The 23,715-nt window shown below is 35.3% G+C and overlaps 1 protein-coding gene and 1 long non-coding RNA gene across 8 annotated transcripts in view; one reads left to right on the forward strand and one right to left on the reverse strand.

Moving 5' to 3' along the window:
* Positions 1–22,651, forward strand: LOC122422398. The gene is made up of 3 exons (XR_006263809.1): positions 1–24; positions 4,473–4,480; positions 22,516–22,651. It is a non-coding gene; the product is annotated as an uncharacterized LOC122422398 (long non-coding RNA).
* PCDH7 (protocadherin 7) overlaps positions 1–23,715 on the reverse strand; it is a 447,041-nt gene that overhangs the window by 350,112 nt on the left and 73,214 nt on the right. The window lies entirely within an intron of this gene.

Below are 23,715 nucleotides of genomic sequence, written 5' to 3' on the forward strand. Positions count from 1 at the left end.
ATATATAGAAGAGGTTAAAATTTCGTGATAATTTCAGATACAGATAAATCTATGTATATCACTTGAATTACTTCATGAAGCTACCTCCCCAGGTCCCCGAGCTGAGTTCCCTGCCGTTCCTCTATACTTCAGGGTACAGTATTAGCAATACTGTACTGCGCTTCCATCGTGTTTCTGTTGCGTCCACTAGACTATAAACTTCTTGAATGCAGGGACTGTGTCTTATTCAGTCCTATAGTCCTGTTATTAGCATGATGTTTTGCTAGGTCAATGGTTTCTTGAATGAATAAATGACATTTATTTGAAGGGATCCAGACAATGAAGGAATCCTTGCAAAAATCACCTAGTGTATCACACTCCAAAGTGAACAGTTCAATTTTTACTAATGCCTATATCTACTTCCCCTTTGATATTTTCAGAGCTGCAAATATATAGGCAACAATGAAAACGTGTCTTTTTTAAAGGCCAGATTTTCCTCTATGTTGAACAATATAGATTATGATATCCAACAGTGCAACGATTTATTTATAGGAGGTGCTGGTATCCCTTATGTTTGAAGACGATGCTATGACCTACCTTAAAAAGGCACACCCTTTTATTTCCAGTGGCTCTCCTGTATGCTCAGTATAATAGATTTGCAAAAGCTCAATTCAGAATAGAGCCACAGTGCGGCATTCTGATTGAGTTACCTCATCTCCCTAAATGTGTTAACCTCCAGAAGCTCAATATATCTTCATAATGCTTAGAATTATGTTTCCTTCATTTTCTAATTAAAGGCCTGATTATATTTATGACAGTTAGAGAATTTAATATGTGCATGTTTAGTTAGTTGAAAAATTAAATTCATCAGCTCACCTACTTTTCACTATAGCTATTATACTAACAAGAAAAATGTAAGTAGCCTTAATGTTATTCTCTCAAAATAAATTAGATAAATAATGTTTTCCCTTTATTATGTGAGGGAGGATGAAAGGAAGATAGTACTGAGAATAGGATTTAGAAAATAGGGAGAGAACATATACTTTAAGAAATTGATTGAAAGTGGAGCGGAATGAAAGAAATAGTATACACCAGAATGAAGTTTTACTTTACCCTCTAAAATTTTAAAAGTCGTTTAACAGAATTCATCAATATGGATTATAATATGACTCACTTCTTAAATCTGGATTTTGAATTTGTCCTAGAAAGAAAGTTTACTGCTTTGTCAGTGAACATTTGTACAAAATGTACTTAAGGATTCATATTTGACTAGAGTACTCAACCCTAACTGAATTTCTGAGGGAGAAGATGACTGTCCATTTTAATGTAATTTGGAGATGCTATCTTGCTAGTAATATTTTCAAAATGTATATAGAGAATAATAAAACAAATAGTGACAAATTCATAATTATTGCTATATCAAGATCTTAGGGCTTAATGATAGGCTCAAAGCCATAGTACCACCTACCCTACACCCAAATATATTACACATCTCAGAAAATTGAAAATGTTACAATGGTAGACTTATGTAATCAATTTTATTTATTTAAGCTGTCTGGTTGTAACTCTTTACTTCTTAGGAATTTTAAAGATTTAGAAGCAGGTATCTTACTCCTCAATCTTGGAATAGGCACATATCTTCTGTTATGGAATGGTACTCTGCATACATTTGTCTCTGTTCACTGAACTTTAATTTAGAGACCAAGTCTTGTGCACTTCTGAATCATTCCACCCTATGCTTTCACAGGTCTGGGCCTTGCTTTTGATTAACCTTTCTTCCTACAAGGCCTTCCTGTGCTCCACCTAGTAAAATGGTACTAGTATTACAAAAGACTTCCCTGTGGCTCAGCAGTAGAAGAATCGGAGACACGATTTGATCCCTGGGTAGGGAAGATTCCCTGGAGGAGAAAATGGCAACCCACTCCAGTATTCTTTCTGGGAAAATCACATGGACAGAGGAGCCTGGTGGGCTACAGTCCATAGGGAATTGGACGTGACTGAACACAGTACAGCATAGTATTTCAGAGCCCAATTCCAGTGTTCTGAATCTTTTCCTGATGCTTTCTAGCTTCCACCTGCCCTCAGTCAGGGTCACCTTACACCTTCCATGGACCCTAGTCTCCTCTGCCTTAACAGACACGTCCATCATGAAAAAAATCTTACCCATTATATGTAATGACTGTGTTGGTATAAAGATGGATGTAGTAACATGATACATTAAAACATTTTATTTGACTGAAAAGGTCCTTGTTTTTCTTCTGATTTTAAAAGAAACTGAAACATTGTCATGGGTCCCACATTAAAATGTACTGTGGATCCGAAGCATTGTTAACTATCGTGCCCAATGAACAATCAGTTCTATTCCAGGATCCTTCTCCAATGCTAGAGTTTAAAGATTCTACATGACCTTGTTCCCATAGTGTTTATTAACACCCAGCACAGTGCCAAGCAAAGAGCAGCCCTTAAGAAATTTTGTTTAATGTTGCTAGTTAAATTTTCACCATTTCTTTATCAGTTATTGATTACATTTTACCTTCCTAAAACTTATTGTGAGTTCCTCGAAGAAAGGGCCAAAGCCTTATGCACTTTCGTATATCAGAGACTCATAAATTATTTGGTATATAGTAAATATCTATCGAATTGAATGAAATTGTGCTTATCTTTGCCAACTCACATTAGATGCCACTGACTGCCACTTGGGAGAAAATATTCTTCCAATAGAGAGGACTAACTTTCTGCATGAGAGGAATGTTTGAAGCTTGGATTGTCAATGAAAAGTATCTAGTTGTCTGATCCTCAGTTCTGACCTGAAATACACAAATAGCTAGAAATCATTTGTAATGATAATGAGCTGTGTTCTCATATTGGCATAATGCCTCTCTTTGACTGTTAAGGTTTAGCCATAGACCTCAAGATGAAAATACTTTATACAGTACAGAAAAGAAATGGATGAATGAGAAGTAACCTTAAAAATGATAGTTTATAAGAGTATACTTCATTTACTTATTATGATTTATTTGTTATTGTAATAAAATTTATCTTTCAACACTGATTTCCAATGAGTATAAAAGCACAAAATAAAACTAAGAACTTGGAGCATATTAACTGCAAATCTAATCATTAGCTGTTTAATATCATCCAATATCTATTTACTAAATTAAAATGAACTACATGCATAAACTATTTGTTCATCCATTCAACTGATATGTGATAAATGCCTATTATAGACATTGTAGTAGATATAAATATGTTGACAGAAGATCTCAGTTTAGTGAGATAGATAAGCAGTCCATTATAAATATTATCCACTCAGATAATTATTAGGAGAGGTGAACGTTTGTGCTAGTGAAAGGTAAGCAGAGCAACTGACCCTGATTTGGTTTGCAATGGAGGTGCTTCAGGTTTTTGTTCATGAAATCTTCAAATGGCATTTTAAATGGCAAAAGTCATGAAAGAGAACTAAAAACATGAATTATAAAGAACAAAATATTTTTGCAGGCAGATTCTTTTCCAGCTGAGCCACCAGGGAAGCCCAAAAATACTGGAGTGGGTAGCCTAACCCTTCTCCAGGGGCTCTTCCAGACCTAGGAATTGAACCAAGGTCTTCTGCCTTGCAGGCGGATTCTTTACCAGCTGAGCTACCAGGGAAGCCCATCTATAATCATACCACACAGAATTAAGCTACACATTGAAGAACAAGGAAAATGCAACCAGAAGGAAAAGAGAACTGGCATTCAGGCATGAACAAATGCAAATAGGAGTGAGATGGCATCACAAAATCAGAAAAGGTGCTAGAGCATTGGGATCAGGGATATAGCCTGCGTTATATACATAATGTAAACCAGACTAGAGAGGGACTCTGGGGTCATCAAAGGCAGAAAACAAGCAGGAAAATGGTTGTTTCCCTGTAGGTCTGTATAGGGCCCCCATTCAGCAGGAGATGCAAGGTGACTGAATATTCATGACACTCTTAGAGGTTGAAGATCAGAATGGAGCCTTTATAATCAGGTCAAAGGTTTTCAAAAGAAGACAAGGACTAGTGTTTCCCTTTCTCTCTTTTGAACAGACAGACCAAGTTATTCAAGTCATAAATTCTCCAGTGGACAACATAGAGGGTTGGGGGCAAGGGAGAGTTGATACTGCTATCTAAATTATTAATTATAAATGCTTTTTTTTTGCCTCTATTTATTTAGATAATCAATTAATTTTCCATTTTGTTGAGTATATGCTGCTACATCATTAGTCCAATTTGATTCTTTAAGAGGTCATAGGCTTAATAGAAAACGAGAAAAAGAATGATAAACTCTATTTTTTCCAGATACATTTGTAAGCTTTTCAATAGTGACACCAATATGAATATTTCATAATTGCATATTTTCTTTTGGAGGACCAATAGCTGTTTTAATATAGAAACCATTAATAGAATTACCAGATGGGTGCTTTATTTACTTTTAAAGTGGGTTACAAATAGTAGCAATTAGTCATTGATGAAGACCTCTAAGTTGAGAGGTTTTTCATAATTCAGCACCATGATAATTTTTTATTTCATCTGCAAAACAATAAATACAAAATCGTTTGTAAAAGGCAACATATGTCTTGACAATTTTCTAATTATCTGAGTGTAAAATACTTAATTCTCCTGCAGAAACAGAACTTTACACATGACACATTTGTACTCTAAAGCCTACAAAAGATTACTAGAAATTGGTGAATCCATATTTCTATGATTTGTTTTTATCTGATTCTATCCAGTCAGAGCCCAGAGTTATATTTATTTTTCCCACAAAATGAGGTAACTGCTTATATAAAAAACAAGGAGGGAGTATGGGTGTTGAGTTGAAAGCTGAATTTATTCAGAGATAGCATTAAAAACTAGACTCCACACTTTTCAGTGAAGGGAAGCATGCCAGATGGAAATTGGCCAAATGGTGTTCTTTTAGGAATTGCACTGAAGTTATTCTGAAGTGGGAATAAGAAAAGAGAGAAAATTTTCAACAAGATGCCCTGAAAAAGTTTTCTGGCTTTACTTGCCAATAAAGAAGCAGAAAACAATTATTATTATTCAAACATCTTAATCAATCTATAAGAAAGACTACCAAGTATTTTATCATAGGAGATGCAATTTTTAGTAGTATTTCTGTGATATTTGAAGTTTATCAATTGTATTCTCTCTCTAAAATAAATGATTGGGAATGGCATTTAATCCCTTTTCAATGTTTATTCCTTTAATCAGTCCTGGCATCTCTTCCAACCATCCCACGGTCTTTGTACATGTCTGAATCTCTCATCTTCTGCAAACACCAACCAGAGATATGTCTACATGCCCACCTCTCTCTCCTACACCAGCTAAGAAAAGAAGCCGCCTGTGTTACTGTAGGCACCCCCCAGAGAAACCACGGTCGCTGCACAAGCTTTGGCTCTTTCAGGAAAAAGGAACCTGGGTTGAAACTTCTCTTTCTTGAGAGCCTACAAAAATGTATGCTCTAATTAAACATTTGCTTTGAGATTTACAAAATATTTAACATCAGAAAGCCTCTCTCATCATCCATCAAATGGAATTTTCAAAATGTGCCAGTAACCACCAAATTTTCTTTGTTACAAATAAATGATGACTGTTACCATCCATGCTGGGGTAGGCCTAGGAATGTAATAATATTTAGTTACTAACTCAGAACACTTGCTCCATCCTATCTTTAAAAATGCAACCAGAATCCAGAAATGTAATATTTGTGGTTTCAGACTACTTGTAGAAAGACTAATTTTATATTCAAATCTTAAGTGATTATAAAGAGTTACTTGGGACTGCAAAACATAGCATTATGTTTGATGAATAAGAATCTGTTCTATTTTTATAGTGGAAAGCCCATGATTGCAGCTCATGATGCCTGACATCCTCATAGATCTACCTTAAAACAGTAATCCATGAACATGCCTTCGTGGTCATGTCTCAGCCCCAAGTGATATTTATAATCACAACACATGGATACCCAAGTAAATATGTATTCTTGCTTCAAAATAAGAAGCATGTTTTGCATTGCTTTCCTGAAAAGGAAAGTGAATGTAAGGAAAACAATATCTTGCTTTTGTTTGTATTTCATTGTTTACACTTTGGAGAATGACTGATATAACAATTAGAAACTTCTGATATGTTAACCCTATTAATAAAATAACTAATGAGCAAAGTATTTACATTTCAAGCAAAGGTTTAAATACTGGAGTGGGTTGCCATGCCCTCCTCCAGGGGACTTTCTGACTCCAGGATCAAACCTTCATCTCTTCACTCTCCTGCATTGGCAGGAAGGCAGGTTCTTTATCATCAGTGTCACCTGGGATTTTAAACCTTGTATAAAAATCAAAAGGATAATAGCATATTTTCCAAAAATAGTAATTCTCCAAGAGAACTCCAGATCCAAAACAAATGCTATTCTGTTAACTTTTACAAATGTGATGAGAAAAACTAGAGATGCTTACAACATTCCAAATGCCTAAGGCACAGCAGACACCATTGTGCCATCTAAAAATCACTTTACTTAAATAACCAAGTATATAAAAAATAAAACTTGATAACTCTGGTGATCAAAATGTAAACAAGTAAATCAAATAAAACTCTATGATAGCTTCTTTTATTTTTTCAGATTAAGTGTGATCAATTTGGGCAAACTAAGATTTGGGCAGAAATTGCAGTTCCAATGAGTGCTACAAAAATTAAATAACAGAGAAGTATGGTGAAGACAGTCAAGTCAACCACTGTGGGGACTTGATATCTGAAGTGAGATTTCAATGATAAAGAGGAGGCATGTATACAAAGACTGGAGGGGACAAAGAGTATTCCAAAGAGCAAGCATAACAAGTTCAAAGGCTCTGAAGAAGGAAATCTTTCGGCATGTTTCAGTAACAGAAAAAAGGATCAGAGTGGCTTTGGTTTAGTGAATCATGCTGAGATTGAAAGAAATTGAGGTCCCAAAGGCAAGCTGGTACCCAATCAGGCCATGCTTGTAGACCATTTCGGAAGATTAGATATTATTCTCATTGTAATGGAAGGACACTGGAAGATTTGAAATAGGGGAAGGACATGTTTGCACTTGCACTTCAGAAATATCACTACAAGGATATTGTAGGGAGCGCAGGAGAATCAGAGACACAGCAGATGTTGGTGACTTGGATTAAGACTTAGAAGAGAAGGTGATGAAAAGTGGTCAGATTTGGTATACATTTGTGATGCACAGCTAATAGAAACTGCTGATTGACTAAGGTGGCTTATAAAGGAAAAAAGTAAAAGATGATCTCAGGGGTTTTCCTCTGAAAAAAAGTGGGTAGACATCCATACTATTCACTCACATGAGCAAGGTTTACAAAGAGGGAAAACTGAGGTATATGAGGGGAAAAAATCAATAGTTCTACTTTTACTCTCTTATGTTTGTGATAATATTAATAGGAGCAATTACTGAGCACTTATTCAGTGTCAAGTATACTTCTAAACACATATATTTTTATTTATTTATGTCTGTTACTTAATCCTTCCAAGAAGTCCATGAAGTAGTTCTTATTATCATCCTCCTTTTAGAGATAAGAAAACTAAAGGACAGAGAGATTTGCCCTAGTCAGCCAGCTGATAGAGTCAAGGAGAACCTGCTCCCAGAACCTACTGCATGACCACTGTGTAATGCTGCCTTTAGCTGTGGAAAAGTGGAATGGGTCCTTGTATTGAGTATGGAGCCCAGGTGAGAAGCCTGGGGTGGTGATACATAAAAGCAAAATCCTGGGGCACCACATGCCTTAGACATCTAGTAGAAGCAGCATAGGGGACTAAGAAGATGTAGTGATTAGTGGAGGAGGAAAACCAAGTGAATATAGTGATCAGAAGTGCTCCAGGGAGAGGGAGTGAACAACCAGCCAAGATTCAGACCAGCAGACAGAACTGAGCACTGAATTCAGCAAAAGGAATTCTAGTGACTTTGATAGAGACATATCAGCGGAATGGAAAGGACAAAAGACCCACAGGAGTGGATTAAAAAGGCTTAAGGTGTAAGCAAGTGGTGAATGACAATATGGACATTGACAGGTTTTGGTAAAGATCAGAAACTTGGTGCTATCACTGGAGATGGTAGCTAAGACAGAAATTTCTCTTTTTTTTCTTTTTTAGTAGTTAGGAACTTTGTGTTTATGTTAGGTTATATTACCACATGTTTAAATGAAAATTACACGGCCTAGTAAAGAAAAAGAAATTCACTCACTAGAACATATCTAAGACTAAAAACAAACTAAGTAAGTTACCATGCATGGGATCTGGGGGCTTCCCTGATGGCTAAGTGGGTAAAGAATCTGCCTGCCAATGCAGGAGACACAGAAGACGTGGGTTTAATCCCAGGGTAAGGAAGATCTCCTGGAGGAGGAAATGGCAACCCACTCCAGTATTCTTACCTGGAAAATCCCATGGACAGAGGAACCTGGCAGGCTATAGTCCATGGGGTCGCAAAGAGTCAGACATGTCTAAGCATAGATGCATTGCATGGAAACTACTTGCAATGAGTTTTAAGTTTTATTCACATATATTTCACTACATGCTAGAACACTGTAAAAAACAGTAATCATCTTCCTATCTCAAGGCAAAGAGAAAGAGGGACATTCTCTTGAACTTCCCCTCCCAATTCTGAGACATTGTTCTATCATCTTAGTTCAATAAGCCCTATGTCTGCAAAACCTAATCAATCAAACTGTTTTCTAAACCTTATCATCTACAAGTACTTCATCAATTCACTCCACCGATTTGGCAGTTAGCTTGTTTTACCTTGTTTGTTTTTTTCTTCTGTTGCTTGTTGCTATCCTAGATGGTTTGGATGACTCATTCATCTGTTTTAGCTTCAAAATTCTTTTGCCCCTATATTCAGTGACCTACACTCCCACACAGCTTTGGCAATCCACACCCATAGACACAAAATGGGTTGTTTCTAAACAAAAACACTCTACCGTACTATCTAGAATTGTGAAATTCTCTTCTCTCATCCTCTATCCCACTCATGCCCACAAAATTCCTCCTCAATGTCAAAGGCTAATGCTTTCCACTGCTTTGTCCTTCACATTTTAGCTGTCTCCAATCCTTCCTGGCTTGACTGTCATCTCTGCTTCATTTTGATCCCCCTGATAACACATTTTCATGGGTGCAATTGATTCTTCCATTCTTTGACCTTCTCTCACAGCTGCCTTGCCAATCCCACTACCAAATCAATCCTACCATCTGTTCACTCTCCTCCTCATCCTGGGCTGCCAAGAGTTACTGAGAAAATTGAATAACCACGCTGATTGACTCTGCTACAAATTTATGATTTCCGATGTCAGCTGAACTCTCAGAGCTGCTTAGCAGCCCTATTACTCATTCCTACTTGGCTGGTCTTCCCATTCCACACAGCAGCTGTTCCCACCACACCCTACTCAGATCTCCCACTCCCACCCTCACCCACCTAAACCCCAAAACATGATCTCACCTCCTCCTGCTGAGAATACTGAGGCTATCAGGCGTGACTCCCCTCTGCTTCCCTCCTCTACGTCTCCAAATTTATCAGTATTTTTACTCATAAGGACTTTATTTTGCATCTGAGAAGAAGAATCTTTATTCTCTTGTTCATCTGACCTTTTCATTCCATTCCTAGTTGACTCTGCCAAGACCTTGTTTCATCAATGGGGTTTCTATTTTCTGTTCAGTCCCTAAACTTCTTTCAACCCACAAACCTACCTGAAGTTCCCTATTTTTAAAAAAAAAAAATCTTTTTTTCCTCCTTTTCCACCATCAAATTACTGTTTTCTCTTCTTTTCTGCAAAAATTCTTGGCAAAGGACCTTGGTTTCAATAGGTCTTTTTACTTAAAACTGATTCCATACAACCTGATGAAATCTTACTTGGCCATCATGCTGATGAAAATATTAGAAATTCTATAAAAAAAGAGGTTTTTCTGGCTCTTCAATTTTCTTGATCTGAATGCTGGGAGTTTGGCTTTAATACAAATTCATTTATTTACTGTTTCTCCCCATTTTTGAAAGGCATTTAAATTACCTAGGATTTAGTTCCCTCATATTTCAGTTGCAGATGCATGGGTCAATTTTAAGGATGTTCCAGGTTCCTCTGGGCTTCCCGGATGATTCAGATGGTAAAGATTCTGCCTGTAATGCAGGAGACCTGGGTTCTATCCCTGGGTCAAGAAGATTCCCTAGAGAGGGGAATGGCAACCTACTCTAATATTCTTGCCTGGATAATTCTGACAGAGGAGCCTGGTGGACTATAGTCCACCAAGGTTGCAATGAGTCAGACATGACTGAAGCAACTTACATTACTACTATTACAGGTTTCTTTGAGCAAATTACTTTCACCCACTGAATTCAGTGTGGCAAAACTGTTATTCAAAGTGTGGTCCCCTTCTGTCAACCAGAAAGTCGACAAGCAACCCCAAAAGGCTATTTCAACATCCCCTCTCGAGTCTGAACAGTGAACTTGAAAGGAATAGTTTACCAGTCACTACTGACCTCTGAACTGACTTCTACCCTCTGGAGCTGGAATGGATCTTTCTCCTTTCTGAGCATGTTCACCTCCACAAGAGCTGATCTCCACCTCTTGGTTCCCAAAGCCATCTTCAGTTTAAAATACTAAATTGCAAACTTGGTTTTTACTGCTTGAAAATAAATTTTATGATTAGGATTAAATGAGCTCTTCTGCATAACATTTTTATTGTAAAGTCTAGTTCCTAGTAAAAGTTAAGTCAATTTTTGCTATTGTTATTATTAGTATGTCTATGGACAGAAATGCTTTCCATTTTTTTCCCAATTTTTCACCACATAATTTTAAGTTCTACATTTCTTCAAATTCAATCTGGTCATTCTTCCCATGTTCCCTCTACTCTAACCACACTTGGTGATGTGCCTTTTATCAAATAAATGATGAACTTTGATGCTTTCATTATTTTGCTTATGATTTCTTCTCCAGTTAAAATGCCTTTTTCTTCCCTCCTTAGTGTAAGTACATTTAATATAAGGCTCAATGCAAAAGCTGTTTGTATTATTCCCAAAAGTCTTTACTTTCTCTATTTCTGTTGTGCTGTAGAACCTGTAACACATTTGACACTCTTGGTAATGAGTTCCTTGAAAGCACAGATAGTATCTTTCCAATATTTATATTCCCAGACTCAAGCACAGTTTCTGGGATAAAGCAGGTATTCAATAATTATTTTCGAGTAGTTATGTTATTTCCCTCTAGTGATCTTCAGAATAGAAATATACAACCTGAAATTTATATATATATGTACATGAATATATATTAATAATATATATGGACATATATATGAATCTGTGAAACACACATACATGAGGAGAAAATAAATATTTAAAGTATTTATTATATATCGAAACACATATGTGCATCCAAAATAATTCAGAATTTCTATACTTTTATGCTCCATTGGTTAATGCTTCAGCAATCAGTATATGATTCAACACTGACATTAGTATTCCTGATACACTTTACTTATGATGTCAAGGAAAGTTACATTCGGAATTGGCATATCAAGCATTGAGAAAATTCTAAATTATATCCAATGGTAAGACAGTCTGAAAATATGATACATCAGAGATTGTACCATTTCATAATAATATTAGTAAGACAATTTTTATTTCTAAGTAATTTTTAAAAGTAAAAATTTAATTCTTTCAATTGAAGAAGATATGGTAAATTGTCACTCCATGGGTAACAGTAACATTAAAGACAAGATGGTATTCCTTCTGAAACCTATCAAACCCAATATAAATTTCAAACAATACAATCATTTGATTTAAAATTATATTAAAAAGCATACAAAATATGATTTATACAAGATTTTGTATAAATATTATGCTAAAATATAAAACAGGCATTTTGAAAATTGTTCATTGAGAATGTGGATATTTGTCTATAGAACGAGTTAAATATTTTGCATACATAGGATATGTGCAATATCTGCATTATATGGAATATTAAGAACAATCAGCAATGCAGAATAACTTTATAGGCCATCTTTGTTGGAAAATTTAACAATATGAGCAATACATATTAATCATTATTCACAGACCAGGGATTCTAAATTCTTGAAACACTGGATAGCCCGTGGCATGCTGTGGGCTCTTTCAGCTCTAACAGATTGAAGCTGAATTTCCTTGGTTGCAAGTCAAAGATCACACAGAAAACATCCAGGCAGAAGGCATCTAGTCTAATAGAATATGTATCTTTTAATTGGAATTAAAGATGAAAAAAGAAAGAGAAAAAAACAGTAACTTTGCAGGTCGTGCCTTCAATATTGATGATCTTAAAAAATCCCACTGTTACAGAACTGTCAGAACAGTCTCACTACAAATGAAATCCTATGAATTGTTTTTTTGTTTTTTTTTCCAAAAGAAAACAGTAAGTCTTAAAAGGGGCAGGACTGTGAAAATCATATCCACATTATCTGTGGCATAAATTCTTTCTTTCTAAACCATGAAACACAGAAAGTAAGCAAAAATCACTGAAAATACTTTAATGATATGTTACAAGGTCAAAATAAAATACTTTTGGGTAAGTGTGAAATACTAATCAGCTTATAGCTTGAACAGTGAGCTCAGACAATGATAGGGGTAGAAATGAGATGGCATGGATTTGATGAGTGATAATTCTTCAGCCTTCAGCCTCAAGATAGCCTCTGAGGCATGACTTACCTGAGATCATAGCTTAACATCAAGGGAAGTCTTTTGTGACAGTCATTATTTCAGCGAGAAAATTTTTATATTTAAATGAATCTTTCTATCTATATGCAAACATCATATAGATTTGCCATAGCCCCACACATAAACATTTTAAGTTGAACTGAACTCCAAGTTCAAAGAATAGTTTCAAGTCTATTGATTTTAGAAACATTTCTTTTGTTATTGTACTAAGTCCTCTACTAAGGAAATAAGTCTCTAGAGAGGAGCAGTGTATTGGTACCAAGAAATGACCAAACTACTACCTATTCCACATGAAGTGTGGTCACTAATAGTACAGCATTCCAAGTCTAAGAGAAATATCTCTCTTAAAGAACAATCCAGATCCCTTTCAGGATATTTGTTTCTTCCTTTTCTTCGAAAAGCTTTGAAAGTTATTCCCCTAACAAATCAAGGCCTCCACTCCCCTATACTTAAAGACCTCTGCCATCCGACTCCCATTTCTCTTAGAATCATGTTGAATCTCCTTAACATGAAATCTAATGCTGTTTATATCTTGATCTATTTCCTGGTTTCCTTTTAGACCATTCTGCCTTGGCATCTACTTGTATTCCACCAGACCCCTTACTTTTGGCACCATGCAATCATCACATCTGGTTAACATAGTTATCTTTGTAATAACAGGATTTCTGCACTAGAGTAGATCCTGAGTAATACAGAACACAAGCTCTAGCAAAGCTTATGTGATTTATGACATATATGTATCTAAATAGGTGCATATTACCTTAACTGTTACCCAACATTTAATTCCTTATAGGAATGTGACTTCCTCTGCACCTAATCTATTGTAGAAATGCAATAAATATTTATTGAGGAACTACTTAAACATTTCAATGAATGACCTAGAATCACATAAAATTCCCATCTATATCATCAAATGAATTCAATCACTGTTTAATAAGCATTTACTAACTTAGAATTTATTAACCTACTATTGGCAGGCTTCCCAGGTGGCACAGTGGTTAAGAATCTGCCTACCAATTCAGGAGATGCAAAAGACACAGGTTCAATCCCTGGGTTGGGAAAATCCCCTGGAGAAGGAAATGGCAACCCATTCCAGTATTTTCACCTGGAGGATTCCATGGACAGAGGAGCCTGGGGGGATACAGTTTTTGGGGTCTTAAATAGTAGGACATGACTGAGCACACACACTTCGACCTACTATAAGCAAGGCACTTTGCTCACAACTGAGGGAAGTTGGCAAATATGTGTCAGACTTGGGCCACTCTTGTGAAGAGATTATGATGTAACAATAAAATAAAATTTAATAGGTATAGTCACCTACATGCACAAAAACTTTTCCATCATTAAAGGTAGGAAGCCCCAGCTAACATAAAATCATGCAGATAAAGTAATTTAAAATTAGCACTCACGATCTGGTAATCAGAAACAGCTTAACAAGAGAAGAATCAAGGAAGGAAGGATTCACTCATGTAAAATAAGAAGACAGAGATTTGCTGGAGGAGATGAAAGTAAAGGTTAAGGCAAACTGGTAAGTAAGTGTGAAGCAGGCGAAGTCACTCAAAAGCTACCAGGCTTAGCTGGAGCATAGAGTTCATTAAAAGAAGGATGAAAAGTAAAAATTTGAGAGCTCCCTCTCTTAATCAGAGGAATAAGATTCTAAATTAAGAAACTGGAAATTGATTAGAAGCAAGCAGGCGCTAAATGTTCCTGAGCATGGCCTAAGAAGAAGCAAGTCGTTCTGTCCTTGCAATGTTTGGGATACTTCAACCTTCAATGTAATATCTGAATATATCATACATATTTTGTACACAACTTTAATAGCAGTTCAAGCATGCTTTCCATGCCTAGCCATGATCTATTTTATCTTACAGTCTCGATCAGCTGTCAGTAGCAAACAGAGAAAGCATTTATTATTTAACACATATTTTTATGATCCTGTATTGCTAGATGGCACAGTAAGTGAAGTAACTTCCAATAACAGTTATCAGGGCATATCAATTTCTAATTCAACTAAACACAAAGTAATGGTGACTACTGAAGGATGATGCTAGAGACATCTATGTGAAAAGCAATCAATCTAAAGATCTAACTGCAACATATATTTTAGAACAAGTTAACTGGAAAAATTACAGCGAACTATTTCAAGAAAACTGAATAAAACATTCCTCACAGTTAAACAAAACTGAATGGCAACAGAAATGATGTAGCAATAGCCAAAAAGAAAATACCACAGTGTAAAACATGTCCCCCACAATCATGACAGTGATTAACATAATTAATCACTTTATTTTTATTAATATAATTCCAAATATTCAAAGAAAGTGGAGGTAAGAATATGATCTCACCAAATTACCCTCCTGAAGTATACCTAAAATAAATAAATAAATCTGTCAGATATTTCACCAGTGTTTGTTTTAATCAGTAGTTTCTAAATGCTAAGAGATATTCCTGGAAACAGTTCAAACTATGTGTTAATAATTGATCATATTTTACTATAATCTCTTTTATAAATATAGCTATGTTTTATAAGCATGTTTACATGCTAAACATAGACATAATCTAAAGTAAAGTCACTCAGTCATGTCCAACTCTTTGCGACCCCATGGACTATAGCCTACCAGGCTCCTCTGTCCATGGGATTTTCCAGGCAAGAGTACTGGAGTGGGTTGCCATTTCCTTCTCCAGGGGATCTTTCCGACACTATCCCCCAAATGCCTTTCTGAGACATACTGAACAGCAAGCTTATTTATAAAGTTTATGAAGTCTACACCAAAAAATAATTCCAAAATCAAGTTTAAATTCATGTAAGGGTTTAAGGAAACCACGGTTTAAAATCAGGCACATCTGAAGTTTGAATCTCAAACTAACTCATGACCAGCGTTTTGATGTAAAACAAATCTGTCTGTTTTTAATAGTACTCAGACACACATATATTATGGTGGACACTATTGTGAATTGCATTCAGACTGTTTCTGGAATCTTAGTTCAACTAGTGAATGGCTACATGACTGGTGTAACATTTCTGAGCCTTTCTTTAATAATAGCTGTTATTTATACATTCTCACTTTATGCCAGGCATGGCCATAAGTGTTATATATCAACTTATACTTACTCATTATGTGACATACAACTTATACAGCATATTCATGCATGCACATTTGCTAATGCTACCGTAAGACTACTAGTATCTTCATTTAAATACATGACAGGTTAAATAACTTGCCCAAAGTCTCAAAGACTGGTCCATAATCAATGCTGTAAACACTACATTTTTAATTCATGAATTATATATACCTTTAAGTCATATTTTCACAGGAACTCCAAGAGAGGACAAAATACAACAATTCAAACGTTCAGTAAATGTTTTTAAACTGAAAGATCACTCATAGATCAGATCATTATCAGGTAACAGATTAAAAATTAAATTGCAACTTTCTGATTATCTAAAGATATAATAACACCATTAAAAAGAAAGAAGCTTAAGAATAACTTATCTTTATGTTCATCCTAGCAAAAATGTTTACTGAATTATATTTTTTACCACAAGGTCAAATTAATCCTTATTTTAGAAAACTGCTGCTTCTGTTCAGTCACTAAGTCGTGTCTGACGCTTTGTGACCCCATGGGCTGCAGCATGCTAGGCTTCCCTGTCCTTCATTATCTCCTGGAGTTTGCTCAGATTCACATCCACTGGGTAAGTGAGGCTATCTAACCATCTCATCCCCTGCTGCCTACTCAGAAACTAAAACTTCCAATTGATTATGCACTATAATTAAAAATTCATAATTTTTATATATTTCTATTCCCTTTGCCAAAAATTTATGCTAAATGATAAGGGAGCAATTTGAACTGATGTGTTAGACAAAAGTCAAAGAGAAAAAAAAATTAAGTGTTTTTTTCCCTCTTTATAACGTTTTGCTTAACAGTGTCTTTAGATTTCCATAAATACTCAGTTCTGTGCACAATAACGTATCTGTGAGCAACATGATAAAAGTGACGTTCCAAATGGCATCCATACATTAACTGCCAAAGGAGGCTACATAATAATTTTTGAAAGTGAAAAAAAGGCCTCTGGACCTTCTATAGTATGCAAAGTCAAAGGAAATGGATAGCCTAATGATAGAGCCACGAGGAGGTGGCCAGCAGAGTTCAGTGATTGGGAGAGAAAGCTTGACAAAATCTAGGTACATTAGTCAGTTCCTTAAAATATTTTATTTCTCTGCAAGTTCTGAATTATCAGCAGTGTAAAAAGTACCTCCAGAGGATTCTATATTTTATACCCCTATATTCATAACTACTATAGCCATTCTTCATACTGTTGTAAAAAGGCAGAACCAATCAGCTGGCAGATGACTGTCTTTGGCTCAGCAGAAACTTCCATTTTGTGTAATAAAGACAAACACACACAATCTGAATACATTCTCACTGGGGAGGGGAGGAGGGGTGGGAGACTCCTTTCATGTCATTTACTTTATAAATTATTTCTAAGATGCATATTTTTTTTCCTCAGGCTGTCCAAAGGCAGAGTTCCATTGTGCCTTTCCAAAATGCAGTCCTTTGTAAGTGATTTCAATGGCCCTTAATAGAATCCTATGAATCACATTATACATTCAAAAATATGATCACCCTAATACATATCTTTTATGTTTTTTCTCTCAAAATTGTAAGCAGAACTTCTCTTTTACTGAAGTGTATCCTTTAGACATTTACTTGTGGTCATTTGGAATTTAAAATGTACTTCATTTAACACTATTGCACATATAGTTATTAGATAGGCTTTTAATTTGTGGAAGGATTCATACCATAAAAATGCTTAAAAAATCTGTTCTAGATTCAGATTAAAAAGTATATGTATGTTCTCTTCTTTTAAAATGAAGAATTATTTTTAATTCTGGTAGCATATGATATGAAAAGTGAAAAAAAAAGTGAAAGTGTGAGTCGCTCAGTCGTGTCCGATTCTTTGTGACCCCATGCATGTGATAAAACCATCAACAATTCTAAAGCTCTTTCATTTTTTTTCCTTGTCTCCATTAGACCCACTGGGAGTACAATGGCTTAGGTCACAACATGAAACATAATGCTAATTAATCTGCTAATTAACTGGTATAAGAAATATATTGCATGAAGCAGATTGCTGTATTACTTTGTTTCAACTTTTGTGTAACCACTCATTTAGAATCATCTAATGATGCTCTTTAATCCAAATGTTAATCTCAGATGGCAGTAACACATGATTGCTGAGGAGCTCCCATGTAAGACATGTACTGCATTTCTTCCCAGTACTAAAAATGGTTTATTGAAAGATGAAAAGATGCTTTGTTTATAGATCCTTGGTATTCATTTGAATATAATCTCTTTTAACGTGGCACTAATAACAAGATATCCTCAAAAACATTTGCTCAAACATCTTCATCTAAATAGTGAGACATCCGTTTGATAAGTTAACACAGGATTTTTATTAAAAAGGCTCATATAATCAATTGCTTCGTCAATATTATCAGTATTTTCCTTAACACATTTTTTTTTCAATTACATGACTTTACCAACCAAGTTTCAATTTGGGGTTCAAATAAATGGCAGATTTGTAACTAATAAATATTAAGGGGTTTTAAAAAGTCAAGCAGCAGAATAGTTAGATTGTGCTATACCCACTTGAAATCTACTATCAAGAGGCAGCCGGTTTCTGATCTTTCTGAAATGCATATACCAAATGCCTGCTGCTTTCATAAGCCTGACACATAGGGGAGAAAAAGTCCTTGCTGACCTACCTTTTAACTGCTAGACACAGAGAGAAGAAAGATTAGAGACCCAGGTCCCCTTCAGTTGCTACTGAGACAGATTTTCACTGACACAACTGGGCAATAGCAATTTAAAAAAATAGTTGAGCTGCACCTGATCTCGGAACACCGATCTCTTAAAGCAGCAAGTGTTCACTTTCCCTCCAACATCTAAGGATTGAGTCTAGAAAGATATTCATTTTTAATCACATTAATCTTAACTCCTCATCAGAAATTCACAAAAAGCAGCATAAGATAGGTTATTATAGGGGAATTAGCATCCACAAAAATACACAGTAGCCAGCTGTTTCATTAAAAACTGTAGAAATTAATAAAATGCACAGTTTAATAAAAATCTGTAGTTGGCTTTTTTTCTTTTCAGTTGCTAAACTGTGATCTAAACTTAAAAATAACTTTCTCCTGTTTTCACTAGCAATTCTATGAGTTTACAAGAACACAGAGCCACTTCTGAGGCCTACGTTTTCCAAAGTCACAGTTATTCAATATATTTCATCTAGAAAGTAGTTTAAAACAGGCAAAACTGAGTATTTTCAGTGCTTATTTGTTTTCTTCTCTCCAATATGCTTACTGAACCAACTACTATGCTTAAAATGAAAGCCACTGCCTTCGCCGATACTAAATATGATCCAATTCAATTCAGCACATATTCAGTTTGTATTTCATACATTCAAATCTTATCAGCCAATAAAAGCAGCACTGTCTTCTGCTTAATGAAGGACTTTGAAAATAAAGCCCTCATCATATTTAACAGATATTAAATATTTTCAAAGAACAACAACTGCCTGTTTATGGATTGACTGTCATAATCAGCATTACCCTTAGTTTTTATGATAAGCTGATATAGTTCCCATTCTTAAGTTTCACAATTTTTAAGCTATTAATAATGTGAGAGAATTGTATTCCCTTATGATTGTGGATAAAGTGATCTCCAAAAATTGTTTCTTAACCTTTTAGAAACTTTCATCATGTAACACAGGCTGGATTTCAGCTTTCACGGTTTCCTTTCACTCGTCTATGACTGAAGAAATTACAGCTCGCAGAACTCCCAGATTTGAACAGTAGTGGATCAGAAACTGATGCATTCCCCTGGAGAACTTGGACCTGCACAATTTTTCTGAGTTTCACACCATAGCATACAGAATATAGTGAGGGCTTAGCATTACACTTTTCTGTGAGGTGCCTTTTATTTCACTTTTGCCAGTGATACTGAGTTTATTTTGGCCCATGAACGTCTCAGCCAACAATCACCTCATTCTATTCATTTCAATTATAAAAACAATAAGAAAATTAATAATACCATTGTTTATTGAGTTCTTGTTATGTCACACTCACTTTGCCTGGATGAATCTCATTTAATCATCACAACTAAATTATGAAGTAGATACTGTTTTAACTCCATATTACATACAAAGCAATGGAGGTAGACAGATGTTATTTGCTCAAAAGTCACTCAAGTTATGTGCATGAACCATGTTTCTAACTCAGGCAGCCTAGATTCCAGACCCTGAACTCTTAACCACTGTGATATCCCATCATTTAGCACATGGCATTGTAACATTCAGCCTGCATGGCTGGAATTCCCATTAGACTGGGAGCTGTCCCTATTCAAAGAATGCAATTGACATATTCCTCAGTCCACTCAGATTCCAGCAGCAAAGTCTTTATTTAAAAAGAAGTTGCAGCAAATAGTACATATTTATATTAATACACTTCAAGCATGCAAAACAAGTAACTTAGAGAAAAACTTTTCTCTTCTTCCCTTTATACAGTATTTAGAGCAGACCTTTCATCACAGATTCCATCTTTATCCAATATTTCAGTGAACTAGAACATCTGAACACCTTTCACATCTAAGTCATGCATTCTGAATCTGCCTCACACAGGTTAAAAATGTGTGATCTAGAGAACCACAAAATTTATCTCTGCACCCCCAAATAGTTTTAGAACTCCTAACTGCAATAGTGTTTGTCATGAAAGCTGTGACCCACCTATTGAATGTGGCCTCTGAAACCAGACTGGCGGGGCTCAATGCTCAGCACTATCTCCTGCTAATTCTGTAGCTTTGCAAATTTACCAAAACTCTCTGTTCCTCATTTTCCTCATCTGTAAAATGGGTCTTATGCAATAATAGTATCTAACCTCATGAGGTTGATATAAATATTAAACAGAGCAATTACTATATCATCTGCACAGAGTAGGGTCTTGGGAACTTACGCTTAAAATATTGTCAGAGGAATATGAAAATCTGTTTGACTATATATACCAAAACAGTGAAGTAGAATAATAGCAGCCCCCCCCCCCAAAATAGCAATAACTAAAAACAAATTTTCATTCCCAATGATTTTTTTTTTTATCCATGCGTATTCAGTCTGATGGATTCTGGACATAATTTCTCAAGTGGAATTCCCATTCACAATTATACTGCTCTGTGTAGCCATTCCCCTGAAGCCAAGTCTAGTCTCCTCTCCCTCCTCTCTTTTTTTTCCAAATGGATAGAGGCAAAGGACAAGTATAGAAGTTTTAAGTAGAGATACTAGGACTTGGGAGAGGCTTAATAGGTCCCCTTTAAATTTTTAATCTTGCAAAATAAAGACTAAATTAACAAAATTAAATTTTATTATCAATATCAGTTCCATAAATGGCTAGAAGTTCACCTAAATGAAAAAAAAAAAAAAATTCAGAGTGATCAATCTCTGCATAAGGATCCCTGAAGATTATCCATGCCATCTTTGTGATATTGAAAGTGACAGTATTTTGCAAGTCAGTATGCTGCAATGAAAAAAAATCCACAAGATATATATGCTTTCATTTTGCTTCCCACTGTTTCTCTGACCTTTCTCAGTTGGAGTAGTAGCAGGAAACTAAAATAAAAGTACTGTTTTTCTGTGTGAGGCACTTTGTGAATAAACAATCATGAAATCAGAACAGTTGTAAGACTTCTCTGCTTGTTGCTTCTCCTAAACAGAGAATTACTATCAGACGAAAGAGCCTGCGGCAATAAACATCAGGGGCTAGTGTTTCTCTTCTGAAACCAATCAGGCTGATCCAAGTCCAGAAATGCCTTTGAAGTTATAGAGACCTTCCTGTGTTGATCAATCCTTGAGTGGTAAAGAGCAAGAAAAACTGGTTCTAGATCTTTAATACATTCTGCCAGGGAATGCATTCAACTCAATGAAGTACAAAAAGGTTTCCTCTATTATAAATTGAGTGATTTTGTACTTGGGTGCCGCTTGGTTCAGTTAACTTAGAGGGAGCTATTGATTCCAGACGTGATTATTTGTATGTCAGTGCATATCTCTATTAAGTCAAGCTAAGGCTGGAACAGCAACAACTGTAAATTCATATTTTTTCTTGGTCCTAAGGCATAGGTTGAGATTTGGGTCAATTTAAGTGGAAAACAGCATGTGATTCTCTTAATAAGGATGATCACTATTGATTATTGATATAATCACTATTCTATAGCATGGTGTTAATATTTCTAAGATATCAAAACCTAAGAATTAAGTTAATTTATCAGGAGTTAAGAATGCAAATGATTTTAAAATTGATAGTTCAGTCCAAACCCATCATTTATGGGTGAGAGAGCTTAGCACCGGGTAATGCAAAAAATGTATCCTCAAGTCTGGCTATTTAGCACCAGAATAAAATTTGGCATCAAGACTCCTGACCCTGTTCAGGGTGCTATTCTCCAAACGTTCTCAAATATCTCTCTGTCAAACCTTTTCTCTTTATCTTAAGTGGCTAAGCTCTTCACTTTCAAATTGTAAAGATGCAGAAAATATAGTTTAAAACCAGCAACATAAATACACTTTACATCTCATTTTGTTTTAAGAGACTATTAAAAATACAGACATTTTATAAAGTAGACTTCTTTATTATTTTGGCCACAGAAAAATATTCAATACAGTAGAATTATACTGTTTGTAGACTTATAATTTATTATAATAGCATAAAAACCAAAATCCCTGTAATAGTATAGATAGGGTACCAGCTTCAGTTGATTGTCACATAGAAAGAAGAGGTAAAAATTAATCAGTAAGATAAAGAGAAATGAACATAAATACCAGAGTACAATAGTTTCAAAATTATTATGGCACATAGTGACCTCAAAAAATACATCAATCTGTTTGAAATACTATCAAATCTATGTTAATGCATGGTCACTTGTATAATTCAGATTGAAAAAAAGTGGGGAAAAAAACACATGTAACTTATTGGCATATTTAAAAGTTAGAACACAAATATTTCCCCAGTCTCATCTATAAGAGCATCCGTGATTCACATTCTCTGTCGCTGAGTAAAAAAATCTTAAGGAATATAGTAAGACTTTCCAACTGTTTTCAAACTGATTTCACAGGAGCCTACTCTCATTATTTTCAGACATCAGTACTATTTTAATTTAAATGGCTCAATTGCATTAAATATTATACTTAATTGGAGAGCCTTTGCAGTAGTCATTCTATCTTCAGAACTGCCTCTTTCGTGAATAATAATCTTTAATATGATCATGACACATAGGAAATGGCTTAAGACGGTTTACTCTACCTCTTTACATTCTAGGTAACAAACCAAAGTGCAAATGTCAATCGTTAAGTTTTACCTTCTCCCATTGATACATACAGGCACACACACAAATGCATACATATACACTCACACCCATACACAAATTAGACTTTATACAGTATCTTCAATTGAGTAAGTAACTATAATGCAAAGAGTTACTTCCCACATGCAATTCACCTTTAATAAAATCTTAAAAAGTCCTCCTCTGCATACCTAAATGCATAGGACCACAAATGTAAAAGGCCAATTTCCTATTAAATAATGGCCGTACATTTCTATAACACTTAACAGGATTTACCCTAAATTCAATCAGAAATTGTATCAAATGTCTGTGAGATATATCTTGATCTTCTGCTTTTACACCATAATAAACTCTGTTTCAACAAGTATCTGATTGACCTAAATTTTATTTTCTCGTATGTCCATTAGTTTCTGATTTTCCCTGATTGGCAGTAGTATTTCTTCTTAGCCTTGTGAAATAGTATGGAACAATCTAATTTTCTCAGAATTTAGTCCTGAGGTATACGTTTCCATTTTCTTTGTTGATCTAGCACAGGCTCAGGTGATTTCTACACAATGCATCCAATTAGTTCAAGCAAGGCAAATGAAATCACATCTATAATAATTTTCATCTTATTAACTATAAACAGTAAGTA

Source organism: Cervus canadensis, chromosome 19 (assembly GCF_019320065.1).
Source record: "Cervus canadensis isolate Bull #8, Minnesota chromosome 19, ASM1932006v1, whole genome shotgun sequence".
NCBI classification, from domain to species: Eukaryota; Metazoa; Chordata; class Mammalia; order Artiodactyla; family Cervidae; genus Cervus; species Cervus canadensis.